The following is a 14384-nucleotide window of genomic DNA, read 5'->3' on the forward strand; positions in this document are numbered from 1 at the left end:
CACGCACACGCACACACACACACACACGCACACACACACACACACACACACACACACACACACACACACACACACACACACACACACACACACACACACACACACACACACACACACACACACACACACACACACATTCCTGTTTGAACGACTTTGTGAGGTCCGGGTAACTCCACATCAGGAGTGAGGACCACCCTTTCTGATAAGTTTAGAGAAGAACCAGTGTTATATTTGAACACTAGATGTCCCCCTAACTGCATTTCCCACTTCAACTTGTTTAAAAAACAAAGCAATAAGAAGTGGACTTGAGAGTGGAATCACTAGACAAGTGAGGTCCGAATGGGTAAATCCCGGGACCTCACTCATATAGTGAATTATGTTCGAAACATCGTTTTATTTATTTAATTTTTTTGTTTGGTTGATTCAGTTCAGTTTTCAAACCACTTTTTGTGTCAACTTTTACCTCTCATTATCACCTACAATTACACGGCAGACATTTTGTATTTTAATTGTGTGTATATATATACAGTAACGTCTCGTTATATCGATATTCAAGGGAGTCCGAAAAAATATCGATATAACCGGGACTATCGATATATCCGACCCTGTTTGCATGTAATTTTCTCCGTGCGTGCATAGAAATAGTATCGATATATATATATATATAGAGAGAGAGAGAGAGAGAGAGAGAGAGAGAGAGAGAGAGAGAGAGAGAGAGAGAGAGAGAGAGAGAGAGAGAGAGAGAGAGAGAGAGAGAGAGAGAGAGAGAGAGAGAGAGAGAGAGAGAGAGAGAGACTGTTTAATGAATAACTTGATAGTTTTAACTTAAAATAAATGGAATTCCTTATTTATATGTTCATATCAATCGGAAGCTGGTCTGGTCGATTGCTGTATCATAACTACTTTGGTAAAGTGACTCATGCTTTTGCTCAATGAATTTCCATAACCAAATCAAATAAACTAAAACTTTATTTTAACATGATGTCAACATGAAATCTGTCCTGAAGCAAAACATTTTTAACAACAGTAAAAGGGAATACAATACAAAATTAAATACTCTTGTAAGAAACTAGAACATGTACTAAAGTGCATATTTGTGAAGAAAAAGGCATGCACATCAAAACAAATTTGTTGTATCATTAAAACTGAAGAACCCGAGAAGTGGATCTTCTTTTGAGTGTCACAATTTTGTTGTGGACAAAGTTCTTTATGTCTTTCCAGGATCTTTGAGCCAAAGTCTGCGGCTCTTTCTTAATGCAGTCAGTACACTGTTCTTTCCCAGGCACTTGATGCCCTTTTATCAGTCTCTTCATGTGTTTTTCCACAGCAGCCTTTTCTTCTTCACTCCACGGTCTCCTCAAATTTACTCTGGGAGACCCTAAATATGATGACAATTGCAATTTAATGATACTCACAAAGACCACTTGTGGCAGCATTACAGTGTGGATTATATACATAAAATAAATAGACTTACCTTTCTTTTTCTCTGACTTTGATTTTTCATGCTCTTTGGAAGCAATTTTTTTTCTTGGACTCAAATCTACAAAGAAAGGAGACATTGCTAATTTGACACTCATGGGCAAATACGGTGCATGCATTTTAACTTGTTAAATTATGGAGAAAAAAAAAATATTTCTGGATCCAAAATTAAAAGTTAGTGCGAACCAATACCTCAAGGTAAGACTAATAGCCAAAAAAAGCTTCCAGTTTACCATCTGAGTCAGAAGTTCTATTCCGTTTGCCATGACAGCGCTTTGCTCGTTTTTTTTGTCACGTCACCTTAAAGTAAAACAAGCAAAATGACACCTTGCACTTGTTATGGTGGGACAGGGAGCCATTTCAAAAGGAATCATTTGGAATTCTACAGGGATGCATCTGGGAAATTAAAAAAAGTGGCCCCCTTGTGTCTGAAAAGGGGTCAAAATCTAAAATTGATAGGGCCTGATTTAACTAGATTGCCAAAGTATACAAAACCATTTGAAATAAACCAAAGACATTTTCAATTTTCGGTTTACGAACGTTACATTTTTGAAACTTTTACCTTGGCATACGAACAGTCATATGCCAGTCTCAAAATGATTTTTTTTTTAAATATGATGACATTTCAGTGAATGCTTACCAGAAAAAGATAATTTAATGGTGTCAAGATTCTTTCCACTAAGTGTTCCAGTGCCTTGCTCCATTGCAAAAAGCAGCTTGCTGATTTTTGCAATTTGAAAAGTTTTATCAGTCTGTCTATAAAAATCTCGGTGCACTCTGATGTCGTGTCCCATGAACCTTGCGACTTGTTCCAATTCCTGTTCACTAAGCTCCAACAGCTGACACAGTGTCGCAACCTGTTTCCTCAGTTTGGTAGACCTTAGGAAATGAGGGTTTTCTGCGTTGCTTTCTTTCGCAAATTTGCTCAGACAGTCACATCCCCGGATATTTGTCATTGCACCTGGTCTTGCAAAAAGATAAGGATTCTCAGCAGGTATCCCTGCATCTTGTCGCCTTTGAATTAAAACGTTGATGGACTCCTACATTCTTTCTGTAAAAAACACTGGGACCTTTCTGCCCCTTTTGCCCCGGACTTCAATGCGAGTTAAGAGCTTGCTTAACTCTTTTTCCAATGGTGAAAGTGTTTCAAAAATGTCCTGATTGACTGGATTTGTGCTGGCATTTTGGTGGTCTCGAAAGTCAAACGTGATGCTTCCCCTTCACGCCGCTTGTTAAAAACAATCATTTGTGCCAGAACAGATTCATTCAATTTACGAAAAGCACCTAAACTCATCCCTTGGGTCAATTCGGCCTTTGCCTCCTCTTCAACCACTCTAAGGTGGTCCCTGAGTGTGATGACATCCTTGGTAAGAGGAATATCATCTTGTTTATTCCATCTTTTTTCATCTATTGTTTGATGAGCACTGACTGATACATGGTTTTTCCAGTTTTTTTTCGAGGAGTTCCAGAAATTTTTTTGCCTTTCTCTCTGCCAGGTCCTCCATCAGAGTCTGTCCAATAAGGACTTCCACTGCTCCTTTCAAACAAAATCCTAATTTAAGAGCTGTGGAGGATTTCCCATATTCATTTTCCCCTGGACTGAACGCAGTGAGTTTCTTTGCGACATTTATAACAGTGTTAAACTTTAAAGGCGTACACAAATCCTGCAGACCCGCGATGGTCTTATCCATTTTTTTAGCAATAAGCATGAACCGTCCCAATTCCCTCATTCGTTGCGCAATGTACTGGTGCTTGGACTTGACACGGCCATGTTTGGAATACAGTGATTCGCCATACTTGCAAATTAGGAAATCCTTTCGTATGTGAAACGATACAGGATCTTGTCTCATGTTATTGATAATTGTTTCACATCCCTCTGATGATGCGGCTGTTGGGAGGAGACTGGCAGCAATATTTTGGACCCTCTTTCCTTTCCTTCGCTTGTCGTCTTTGCATAGCTCTCTTGCTCTACAAATTGAATGATGTTTCCACAGACATTTTTTAAAAACAACCCATAACATGATGGGCAGGGCAAATAATCATCGGTGGAGGCGGCATCGGTTGGCTGCTTCCATGTGACAAGTTCCCCTTGTCCATCTTTTAGAACCGTGCTGTTATGTTTGAAGTCTCCCTTGTTCCGAAGCTGTTCCAATAGGGACTTTCTTTTTTTGGATCCTGATGGAAAGCTGAACGTGAAAGCAACTTCTTTAAATTCCATATGTTTCCTTTCTAAATGTCTTGCCATCTTCAAATTTGATTGGCCACAGTAGAAACAATAATGCCTTTTGTCCCAAACGCGTTTGCCTTCTTTTCTTGAACACGTTTTTATGGTTACAGATGGATCTTCTTTGCTCATCTTTTGTTTTTTTGTTTTTTCGTTGAACATAGGTTAATGGGTTACTTTGTTTTCTAATTGCAGACGCGACTCTACGCTGGTCTGCTCCATATGTCTGTTGACTTGTAGAGTCTTCATTGTATGTGTCATGACAGGGCATATTTTTTACCTTTGGAAGGGATATCTCTTCATCAACACTCGAATCAGTGGATGATGTATAGGTAGGTTTGTATTCCACATCTGATCCAGAATGACTGTCCAAGTCAGAAAAATCGCTCTCTTCAGTGGGATTGTCCATCTGTTATAAATATAAAAAAGTAAAAAGATCCGAAAATACCATTGCAAATAATACTACTAAGTAGTACTGATTTATGTTTATATGATGAGATAGGTCATAATGAGGACTGCCTGTGGGATAAAATATTAATCGTATATATTAACAAGTCCTCCATGGTAGTTAGTTGCCACTACACATTTAGCGAATTAGCTGCGTCACAATAAGAGACTGATTTCCAAGTATTCTGCAAACAAATAACAATGATGGCTGGTATGGATTGCGGAGGAAACAATTTTCCATGTGAGCTGTACTCAGGGCAATATTTTCATAGATTTATTAATCGGCAATTTCTGTATATAATTACAATATTTATTTTAACTCTTTCAGCGTATTATGTCTTGTTTTTAATTAAAGCGTATGTTCATTTCTGTCTGGCCAATAGAGTGCCACAACTGCAATTTATCATTAAAAAGATGCCAGAAAAGAACGAAAAGCTAAACAAACATATACTGTAGACTACACAGACTACACAGACTACAAGCCCTCTCCACAGACCTGTGAGAACTCCACCACTCTGCTGAATCAGCTGAACGACTTCTTCGCCCGCTTCGAGGCAGACAACAGCACTCCAGCACAGAAGACCGCACCACCTCCCGGCGAACAGGTGCTGACACTGTCCCAGGACAGCGTGAGGCGATCCCTCAGAGGGACCAACCCACGAAAAACCCCGGGTCCCGACGGCATTCCTGGCCGTGTTCTGAGAGACTGCGCTGTGGAGCTCACAGATGTCTTCACGGACATCTTCAACACATCTCTGAGCCAGGCTGTTGTGCCCACTTCCCTCAAAGCCACCACCATTATCCCGGTCCCTAAGAAGTCGTCCCCCACCTGCCACAATGACTACCGCCCGGTCGCACTCACTCCCATCCTCATGAAGTGCTTCGAGCGGCTAGTTATGAACCACATCAAGGCTGCCCTCCCCCCCAGCCATGACCCCTTCCAGTTTGCATATCGGCCCAACCGCTCGACCGATGATGCCATCTCCACTGCTCTCCACACAGCGCTCACCCAACTGGAGACCAGAAACTCCTACGTCAGAATGCTGTTCACCGACTTCAGCTCAGCATTCAACACAATCATCCCCCAATAGCTCACCGATAAACTGAGCAAACTGGGGATCAGCACCTCCCTGTGCAACTGGCTGCTGGACTTCCTGACGGGGAGACCACAGGCAGTCAGAGTTGGCGACAACACTTCCAGCACCATCACGCTGAACACAGGGCCCCCCAGGGGTGTGTGCTGAGCCCCCTCCTCTTCACTCTGCTCACGCACGACTGCTCACCATCATCACCCAGCTCCAACCTCTTCATAAAGTTTGTGGATGACACGACTGTGGTGGGGCTCATCAACAACGACGAGGAGACAGCCTACAGGGACGAGGTCAGCCGCCTGGCCACGTGGTGCAAGGACAACAATCTCCGTCTGAATGTGGAGAAGACGAAGGAGATTGTTGTGGACTTCAGGAGAGTGCGCCCCCAGCATGCTCCACTAACCATAGACGGTGCTGCAGTGGAGAGAGTGAGCAGCACCAAGTTCCTGGGAGTGCACATATCCGAAGACCTGTCCTGGAGCCACAACACGGCATCAATCACCAAGAGATCCCACCAGCGCATGTACTTCCTCCGCAAGCTTAAAAGGGTTGGAGCCCCGACCCCCATCATGACCTCCTTCTACCGCGGTACCATCGAGAGCATCCTGACCAGCTGTATCACCGTGTGGTACGGCGCCTGCACCATGTCCTGCCGTAAGACTCTGCAGCGCATCGTGAGGACAGCTGAGAAGATCATCGGTGTCTCTCTCCCCCCCCTTCAGGACATCTACAACACCCGCCTCACCCGCAGAGCCATCAGGATCGCTGGCGATCCCACACACCCCTCCCACAGCCTCTTCAGCCTGCTGCCATCGGGTAGGAGACTGCAGAGTCTCCGAGCCAAGACGAGCAGGCTCAAGGACAGTTTCTGCCACCAGGCAGTCCGGAGACTCAACTCCCTCCCAGCCCTGCCCAGCCTGCCCCTTCCCACTGCCACACTCACCGAACTCTGACTACACGCTACATGCTGTACGATCATCCTGAACTCTATTTTTTGTTATTTCTCATTAGACAAGACCTCACTTCAACCCTTTCTAGTTGTTTGTTTTTGCAATTACGACATTACGTCACTTTATGTACGTCACTTCCTCACTTTACATATGTCACTACCTCACTTTACATACGTCACTGCCTCACTTTCTAGACGACACTACCTCACTTTACATAAGGAAATTATAAGTATTGTCTGTTGTCAATTGTATGTCTTTTAGCCACGTTATAAGTGCCTTGCATGTCTTGCACGCTGGGTCCGAGAGGACATTAATTTCATTTGTGCTGTATGTCATGCATATTAGCACGTTTGACAATAAAGCTGACTTTGACTTTGACAATATGCATCTCACCTAATATAAGTTTTTTCAGCCTAAATGCAGAGCTTTTGTTGATCCATATAACCTTTGTGTTGATAAGGGGTCGCAATATAGTAATTTGTCCAAAGTACTTTGTGTTCTGGAAATTGATTTGTATTTTACGTTGTGTTTTTGCAACGTTACATTACATAGATGGTAAGACACTGTCTTTGGCTGTAACCACAGGCGCATATAGCCATGGAAGAAAATTTGACACCACCATGTTTTCTTTATGTTCATTTTCATTTTCATGTCTGGTGCTACAAAAAGTGTATTAAGTGAATCACTGAAATAAAAGATAGCATGGAATACTCAAATACACCATTTTTCACAGTAAAACGTCATAGCTATTGTTAAGAATGTATGGAGTGATTTTTGTTATTAGCAAAACTTTGAAATTCATCCAATAGTGCATGTGTTCAAGTATTTTGAATTGTTTTTGTTGTCGTTAATATTTTGGTCCAAGAAAACATTCCTTTACTGTATTAAGCATTTACAACAAGTAAAAAAACTTAGATACACAGTAGATACACATTAAATGGAAGTGTGCAACAAAATAGTAATACTGAAATGTACCTGAATTGCTGTGTTGACATCATCTTGCTGGGCCTAATGCAATAAAAGTAAATAGATTAATATTCAGGTGCTAAAGAAAAACAATGTCAGTTAACGGAACACAAACAAAATAAGAATGATGGTCACGTTCAAATTGATAGTGCATTTAATTTACACTAAACTATCAATTCCAATAAAAAGTGTGCGAAATTGTCCTGAAACATACCTGGGTAGTCATTTTCTTGATGTTATTCTCCAGGTCCTTATCCAAAATAATATAAGATATTTTGATAACCTAAAAAAATTCAGGTGGTGGGATTAAAAAAAGTCATCAGTACAGCTCAAATGGGTTATCATTTGAATTCAACGTGAATCATGTGATCTAACAAATAACGCTCCTTCACGTGGTATTTAAAAAAAACTCATAATACAAAGAAATCCTCTACACGTGACCAGGGGTGGTCAAAGTAAATAAATCAAATGTCATTTGGTATCACCGTAGCTGTGCTTTTGTTTTTATTGTGTGCCATTTGTTTTTTATCGTGCTTCCAAATTTGGCTGTGCGTTTTTTTCGCTTGTGCTACATTTATGTGTGACGTTTAAATTACGTTCTATTGGCTGGCCCGACGCGACAACGATTGGGACCAAATGGGCACTTCTGAAATACTGACCGGACTTAAGTTTCGATTTACGTTGCTACGTGCTTCTCACTCAATACGTATTACACTATTACTACATCAGTTACATCAGCTTCATTTTATTCTCTGCTCAATTAACATGACGACGCTTTCACTGTCATTCTGATAAAACACGAAAGTTCGAATCCTGTAGTAATTTCTTAGAATGACACATTTGTAAGAAAAATATTCAAAACTTGAATTCCTTACCTGATTTAATTCCGAAATCTTATTCGCTCACTGTTCACTTTTCCTTTGGGCTGATGGGCTGGTTGTGCGCTCGCAGTTTATTAAATTGATGAACACGCACTGTCAGTGTCCTGGGCGAGGGGGGAGGGCTGCAAAACTTTGTTCATGCGCAGTGCGCATGGCGTCCTGGAGCCTGAGCGCTCTTAATTGCTTGATCAAAGTGTGGGCGCCATCCTGCAGAAAGTCTCAGAGCAACTAATACGTGGGGGAGGGGTATGCAGAGTCACTCTGTCTAACAGTGAAGGTTTACTCAACTCAACTCAACTTTGATTGAGGTCTATTGTATTTCAAGGCTAAGAATGATACATTTTGAGCAAGATTGTGTTTTAATTAAACTGTATGAACTCCAATCACACATACCTCTAACATAAATACAGCAAATAAAACTATATGTATTAAACTAACACGAAAAAGAATAATTATTCTTAGAGAAGCATAATTATCAAACGCTGATATGGGGGTGTTATGAAACACAATTATTTACTTATTTAATGCCATTCATAAGATATACATAGTAGTTAGTTTCATAGTTTCAATGTCCAAGGCAAAATAAAACAATAGACTTTTTTTGTATGTGCAGTTTTATGGCGGATGGGAATTGCAGACAGTCACACAGTTGAACCGAAGGTTTTACAGTGTGAAAATAGGCCTCACATTCATGACCAATGGTAAAAATAATTATCAAAATTGACACAGCTTTTCTTAAAGCATTTTGACCCATCCACTGCAATGTGAGCAAGCAGCTGTTCATATCCCAAAAATCATGTCTATTTGATGAACAGTACTTTGTTTTAACTGCCAGAGAGCCAGATGTATAGAGAGCAGGAACATTCTCTGATTTGACGTGTCACCATCCTCATGTCATTTCTCCACTGCGAGACGAATAAAGGTACATTCAATCCAATCCAATGTTATCTCTTCGACCAACACACCAAAACAAGCTTCACAAGATGTACAGCAAAATAAGTTACATTGCAGAGTTTGAATAAGTTTCGTAATGCATCCAACGACAAGGATGACAGAGGACAGTTCTACTGCTGTCTCTCTCCTCGATAAAAACCAAGGAAAGCGGGAATCATCAGCCGCAGAGGGGACAAGGATGGTGAGATAAAATGGTCATGCAACATCACCACACCAAAGTCAAGGCAGAATATCATCTTCTGTTGTGACCAAAATTACACCTGATGTTCTTCAATCAGCATTTCAGCTGTCCATGTCCTCACCAATAGAAAAGATTCTCCAGGAAAAGACAAATTTGGAGGGGAAGCATGTATTTCAAGAGAAATTGAAGCCATTGGATCAGACTGACTTGCATGCATACCTTGGAATTCAGTTATTAGCCAGAGTGCACAGGTCATGGGGAGAAGCAACTGAATGTCTGTGGGATGAAGAGTATGTAAAGCCAATCTTTCAAGAAACAATGTCTCAAAAGAAATTCCACACATCTCATGTGATCTGATTTGACAACTTTCAGACAGCACTTGCTCAATAAACCTGGCAAATATGCCATGAAAATGTGGGCAGCCTATGATGTAAAATGTAGTTATGCATGGAATATGCAAGTCTATCCTGGAAGACTACCTGGAGGAGCATCTGAGAAGAATCAGAGGACGCATGTGGTACTGAAGATGAATGAAAGACTGCAAAGTCTGAAGATGAATGGTAGTGAAGATGAATGAAAGACTGCAAAGTCATTATATCACGTGACAAATTCAATTTACCGCCATGTGTAGATAAACTTCAGGAGAACTTCCCAGTAAATTTCTGAAGCTGTGGGGATGATCTCTCCTCAGTATTTGTCAGGTGTGGTGCGTGATAGAAGGGTTTCAGCTAGGATGAAAGGAAAGGTGTATAAAACCGTGGTGACAGTGGCACTGAAGAAAAGAAAGGAAGCAGAGATGAAGATGTTGAGGTTTTCTTTGGGAGTGACCAGGTTGGATAGGATCAGGAATGAGTACATTAGAGGGACACGCCATATTAGAGGCTTTGGAGAGAAAGTCAGAGAGGCCAGACTGAGATGGTTTGGACATGTCCAGAGGAGAGATACAGTGATTATATCGGGAGGAGGATGCTGAGCCTTGAACTGCCAGGCAGGAGACCGAGAGGAAGACCAAAGAGGAGGTTTCTGGATGTTGTCAAAGAGGACATGAAGATAGCTGGTGTGAGAGAAGACGATGCACAAAACTGGGTTAGATGGAGGACACCGATTTGCTGTGGCGTCCCCTGAAGGAAAAAGCCCAAAGGAAAAGAAGAGGATAGAAAATATGTTGTTTCTTTTCAAGTATATTTACAAGATCTCAGATGCAGTTGTTGCTGATGTCAACTATTATTTGACTGTAGAAATACAGGTAAAAATGACCCACAACATAATCAACACATTTTTTCAACTTAATATCATGGTTTAAAAACTCACATGAAAAAAAAAATTATTCTTAGAGCAGCATAATTATCCAACGCTAAGATGGAAGTGCAATGAAAATATTTATTTATAAAATGCAATTCATAAGATACAGTTTCAATGTCCAAAGCAGTGACTGTTTTTTTAGCTTGTTGGCAGTCTGCTCATTGATTTCTAAACGAGTGGGGGATGGGAATTAGAGACAGACACAGTTGCAGAAAGTGGGCGGGAGTGGGGGAGGGGAAGACAGTAAGGTTAGAGCGTGAGAACAGACCTCAACTGATGATCAAAATTGCCACAGCTTTTTTTAAACTTTGATTGAGGTCTGTTTTGAAGGGGGGTATGATAAATTGTGTTCAATATCAACTTTTAATAACTAGTAACAACAATGTCACATAGCACTGCATCTGCCGTATTCTTTATGGCATGAACACATTCACATTTGGCATGAACACATTCACAAATGCTCACCTCTACTCTTTGTCTCGTTTCAACTACTCTTTCTTTAATCAACACATTTTTTCAACATAATATCATGGTTTAAAAACTCACATGAAAATTTATAATTATTCTTGACAATTCATAAGATGTATGAACCCATACTGCTGTTCACAAATGCTCACCTCTACTCTTTGGCTAGTTTCAACTACTATTTCGGCATTGCAATAGAGTGCAGAATCTTTTTTTTCTTCATCCGCGCTGCGTAGGCGGGGAGACGCGCACAGTCTCTGTGTCACTAATTAAGTGGGGGAGGGGTAGTGCAACAGTCACCAAGTCTCACTGAGAATTCTCCCACGGTATTTTTTCAACTTTGATTGAGGTATATTTTAAGGCTGAGAACGATACGTTTTGAGCAACATCGTGTTTTAATTAAACTATATGAACTCCAATGTCACATACCTCTAACATAGGTACAGCAAATAAAACTATATGTATTAAACTAACATGGAAAATTATAATTGGTCCTTAAGTGCCACTGAAGAAAAGACAGGAAGCAGAGCTGGAGGTAGCAGAACTGAAGATGTTGAGGTTTTCTTTGGGAGTGAACAGGTTGGATAGGATCAGGAATGAGATTATCAGAGGGACAAGCCATATTAGAGGCCTTGGAGAGAATGTCAGAAAGGCCAGACTGAGATGGTTTGGACTGTAGAAATACAGGTAAAAATGACCCACAACATAATCTACACATTTTTTCAACTTAATATCATGGTTTAAAAACTCACATGAAAATGTATAATTATTCTTAGAGCAGCATAATTATCCAACGCTAAGATGGAAGTGCAATGAAAATATTTATTTATAAGATGCAATTCATAAGATACAGTTTCAATGTCCAAAGCAGTGACTGTTTTTAGCTTGTTGGCAGTCTGCTCATTGATTTCTAAACGAGTGGGGGATGGGAATTAGAGACAGACACAGTTGCAGAAAGTGGGCGGGAGTGGCGTAGGGGAAGACAGTAAGGTTAGAGCGTGAGAACAGACCTCAACTGATGATCAAAATTGCCACAGCTTTTTTTAAACTTTGATTGAGGTCTGTTTTGAAGGGGGGTATGATAAATTGTGTTCAATATCAACTTTTAATAACTCGTAACAACAATGTCACATAGCACTGCATCTGCCGTACTCGTTTTTGGCATGAACCCATACTGCTGTTCACAAATGCTCACCTCTACTCTTTGGCTAGTTTCAACTACTCTTTCAAATTGCTCGGCACCATGGCGCTGTTGGATTGGATTTGCCTTTATTAGTCTCACAGTGGAGAAATTTACATTTCACAGCAGCAAAGTGATGAAAGGAATGAAAGTAGAAAAACAACATACATGAGCTGCTGGAAAGGCAGCTTCTCGCCACGCAACAGGCATAATGGAGAAGGTGTTGTCTCATTGCCGATCAAAATAAATCCATACGAAAGATAGCTTTCACTATGTTGCCTTAAGGTCATCGTCTTTGCTTTATTTTCCCCAACACTAATACTAGGGCCTTCATCCGGGTCAGAATCTTGTACACAACCCAATTCGGAGTTTGCAGTTGCCCTTTTTACTCCTAACTCCTTTAACTCCTTGACTGTCACCACGACCTCTCACATGCATCATTAAGTTTCTCGGAGGAACGAGACGATCGGCTACATGTTGCCACATGGACAAATATTTAATTACCCCCCTAGTGTTTACAGCATGGACACTGGACAATGACAATGATTGCAGAAAATGATTAATATGTGTTTTATGTCTGTGTAAGCGGGCGGCCCGGTAGTCGAGTGGTTAGCACACCGGCTTCACAGTGCAGAGGTCGCCGGTTCGCGTCCCGGTCCGGCCTCCCTGTGTGGAGTTTGCATGTTCTCCCCGGACCCGCGTGGGTTTTCCCCGGGTCCTCCGGTTTCCTCCCACACTCCAAAAACATGCATGTCAGGCAGATTGACCATTCCAAATTGTCCCTACGTGTGAGTGTGAGTGACTTTTGTATGTCTTTGTGTGCCCTGCGATTGGCTGGCAACCAATTCAGGGTGTCCCTTGCCCCGTGCCCGAAGACAGCTGAGATAGGCTCCAGCAACCCCCGTGACCCTAATGAGGAATAAGCGGTACGGAAAATGAGATGAGATGTCTGTGTAAGCTCTCAGTCGTACAGGAGTGGTCCATCGATGAAAAGGTTTCTTCAGCCGTCATCTGTACTTCTTTGAAGGTGTCGGACGTTTCGCTTCATCTCCAAGAAGCTGACGAAGCTTCTTGGAGATGAAGCGAAACGTCCGGCATGAAGCGAAATGCTGAAGAACAGCTGAAGAAACCTTTTCATCAATATGTGTTTTCAAATGTGAGCTCTTGATCTCTCACGGCACACTACTGTGCCGCGGCACAGTGGTTGAAAATCATTGTTCATCTCATAACTTGTACCACATTTGAACATCTAATATGCCATGATATCCCAAGATAATATTTGACAAGTATCGAATGTGGAGTATGAGTTGAAATTAACAAGGTTTTCTACATCTACTAACTCGGTGGCCTGAGCAAGACTTCAACTTTGTCTGCCATGAACTCTTTGTCAAAGCGTACAGTTTCAAATGTTTGATATTCAAAACAATACAGCATAAAATGGACAAGATACATGTTCTTAATCAGTCCAAATTCTACCACATCACCATTCAATACATTTAGCACCATTTAGCACAACTCATTTGTCTGCAACAGCATGGTTTGCACATTCATTTCATAGGCAATCCCTCAGTTTTGCAGACAAATCATGTAGATTAGACATGTCAAATTCAGGCCCACGGGCCAATTTTGGCCTGCACTACAATTATATTTGGCCCGCGAAATGATTTCAAATATGTATTACATCTGGCCCGCCGCCCCATGTTACAGCACATGTACCGCGAAAGGTGTCTACAATTTGAATTCTCTGTGCAGAGCCAGACTCCAGAAATTGATGCACTTGCATGTAAAAGCGATGCCAAGTATTCAGCTTGTATACTTGTGCATCACCAGAGTAACTGAGCAGTGAAAAAAAAACTAAAATGGATAAATATTATTTTATTTACTGGTGGCATCGTCTATTCAAAGTTGAAAGAGATATAGTTTAGGTGTTGGCCTTGATGTGATGTCTGTGATGAAATGATTTAAATTACAATTAGAATGAATAAAGTTAAAGATATAGAAGCCTGATGTTTTTTTCAGTTTTTGTTTTTATTATTCTCTTAAACCTATTCTGATTTCAGTATTTAAGCAAAAATTCAGTTGTAATTTATTAGGATAGTTAATAAAGTACATTAGTTGACTGTATGTTAAAGATAATAAAAACAAACAAATTAATTTTGAAAAAAATGGTCTGGCCCTCGACAATTTTCTTTTTTTAATATTGGCCCTCTTTGAATTTGAGTTTAACAACCACTGGTGTAGATCATGAACCTCGGACACAGGCC

The 14384-nt window shown here is 40.9% G+C and overlaps 1 protein-coding gene and 1 long non-coding RNA gene across 4 annotated transcripts in view; both read right to left on the reverse strand.

Annotated features, from left to right (window-relative positions):
• agrn (agrin) overlaps nucleotides 1-14384 on the reverse strand; it is a 247953-nt gene that overhangs the window by 174865 nt on the left and 58704 nt on the right. The window lies entirely within an intron of this gene.
• Nucleotides 35-13054, reverse strand: LOC148904051 (uncharacterized). The gene is made up of 5 exons (XR_016117106.1): nucleotides 8033-13054; nucleotides 7372-7440; nucleotides 7167-7199; nucleotides 1475-4112; nucleotides 35-1378 (listed from the first exon to the last, which is right to left on the reverse strand). It is a non-coding gene; the product is annotated as an uncharacterized LOC148904051 (long non-coding RNA).

The sequence above is a fragment of the Hippocampus bargibanti genome, linkage group LG01 (genome assembly GCF_051943395.1).
Source record: "Hippocampus bargibanti isolate YZ-2025 linkage group LG01, ASM5194339v1, whole genome shotgun sequence".
In the NCBI taxonomy this organism is placed as follows: Eukaryota; Metazoa; Chordata; class Actinopteri; order Syngnathiformes; family Syngnathidae; genus Hippocampus; species Hippocampus bargibanti.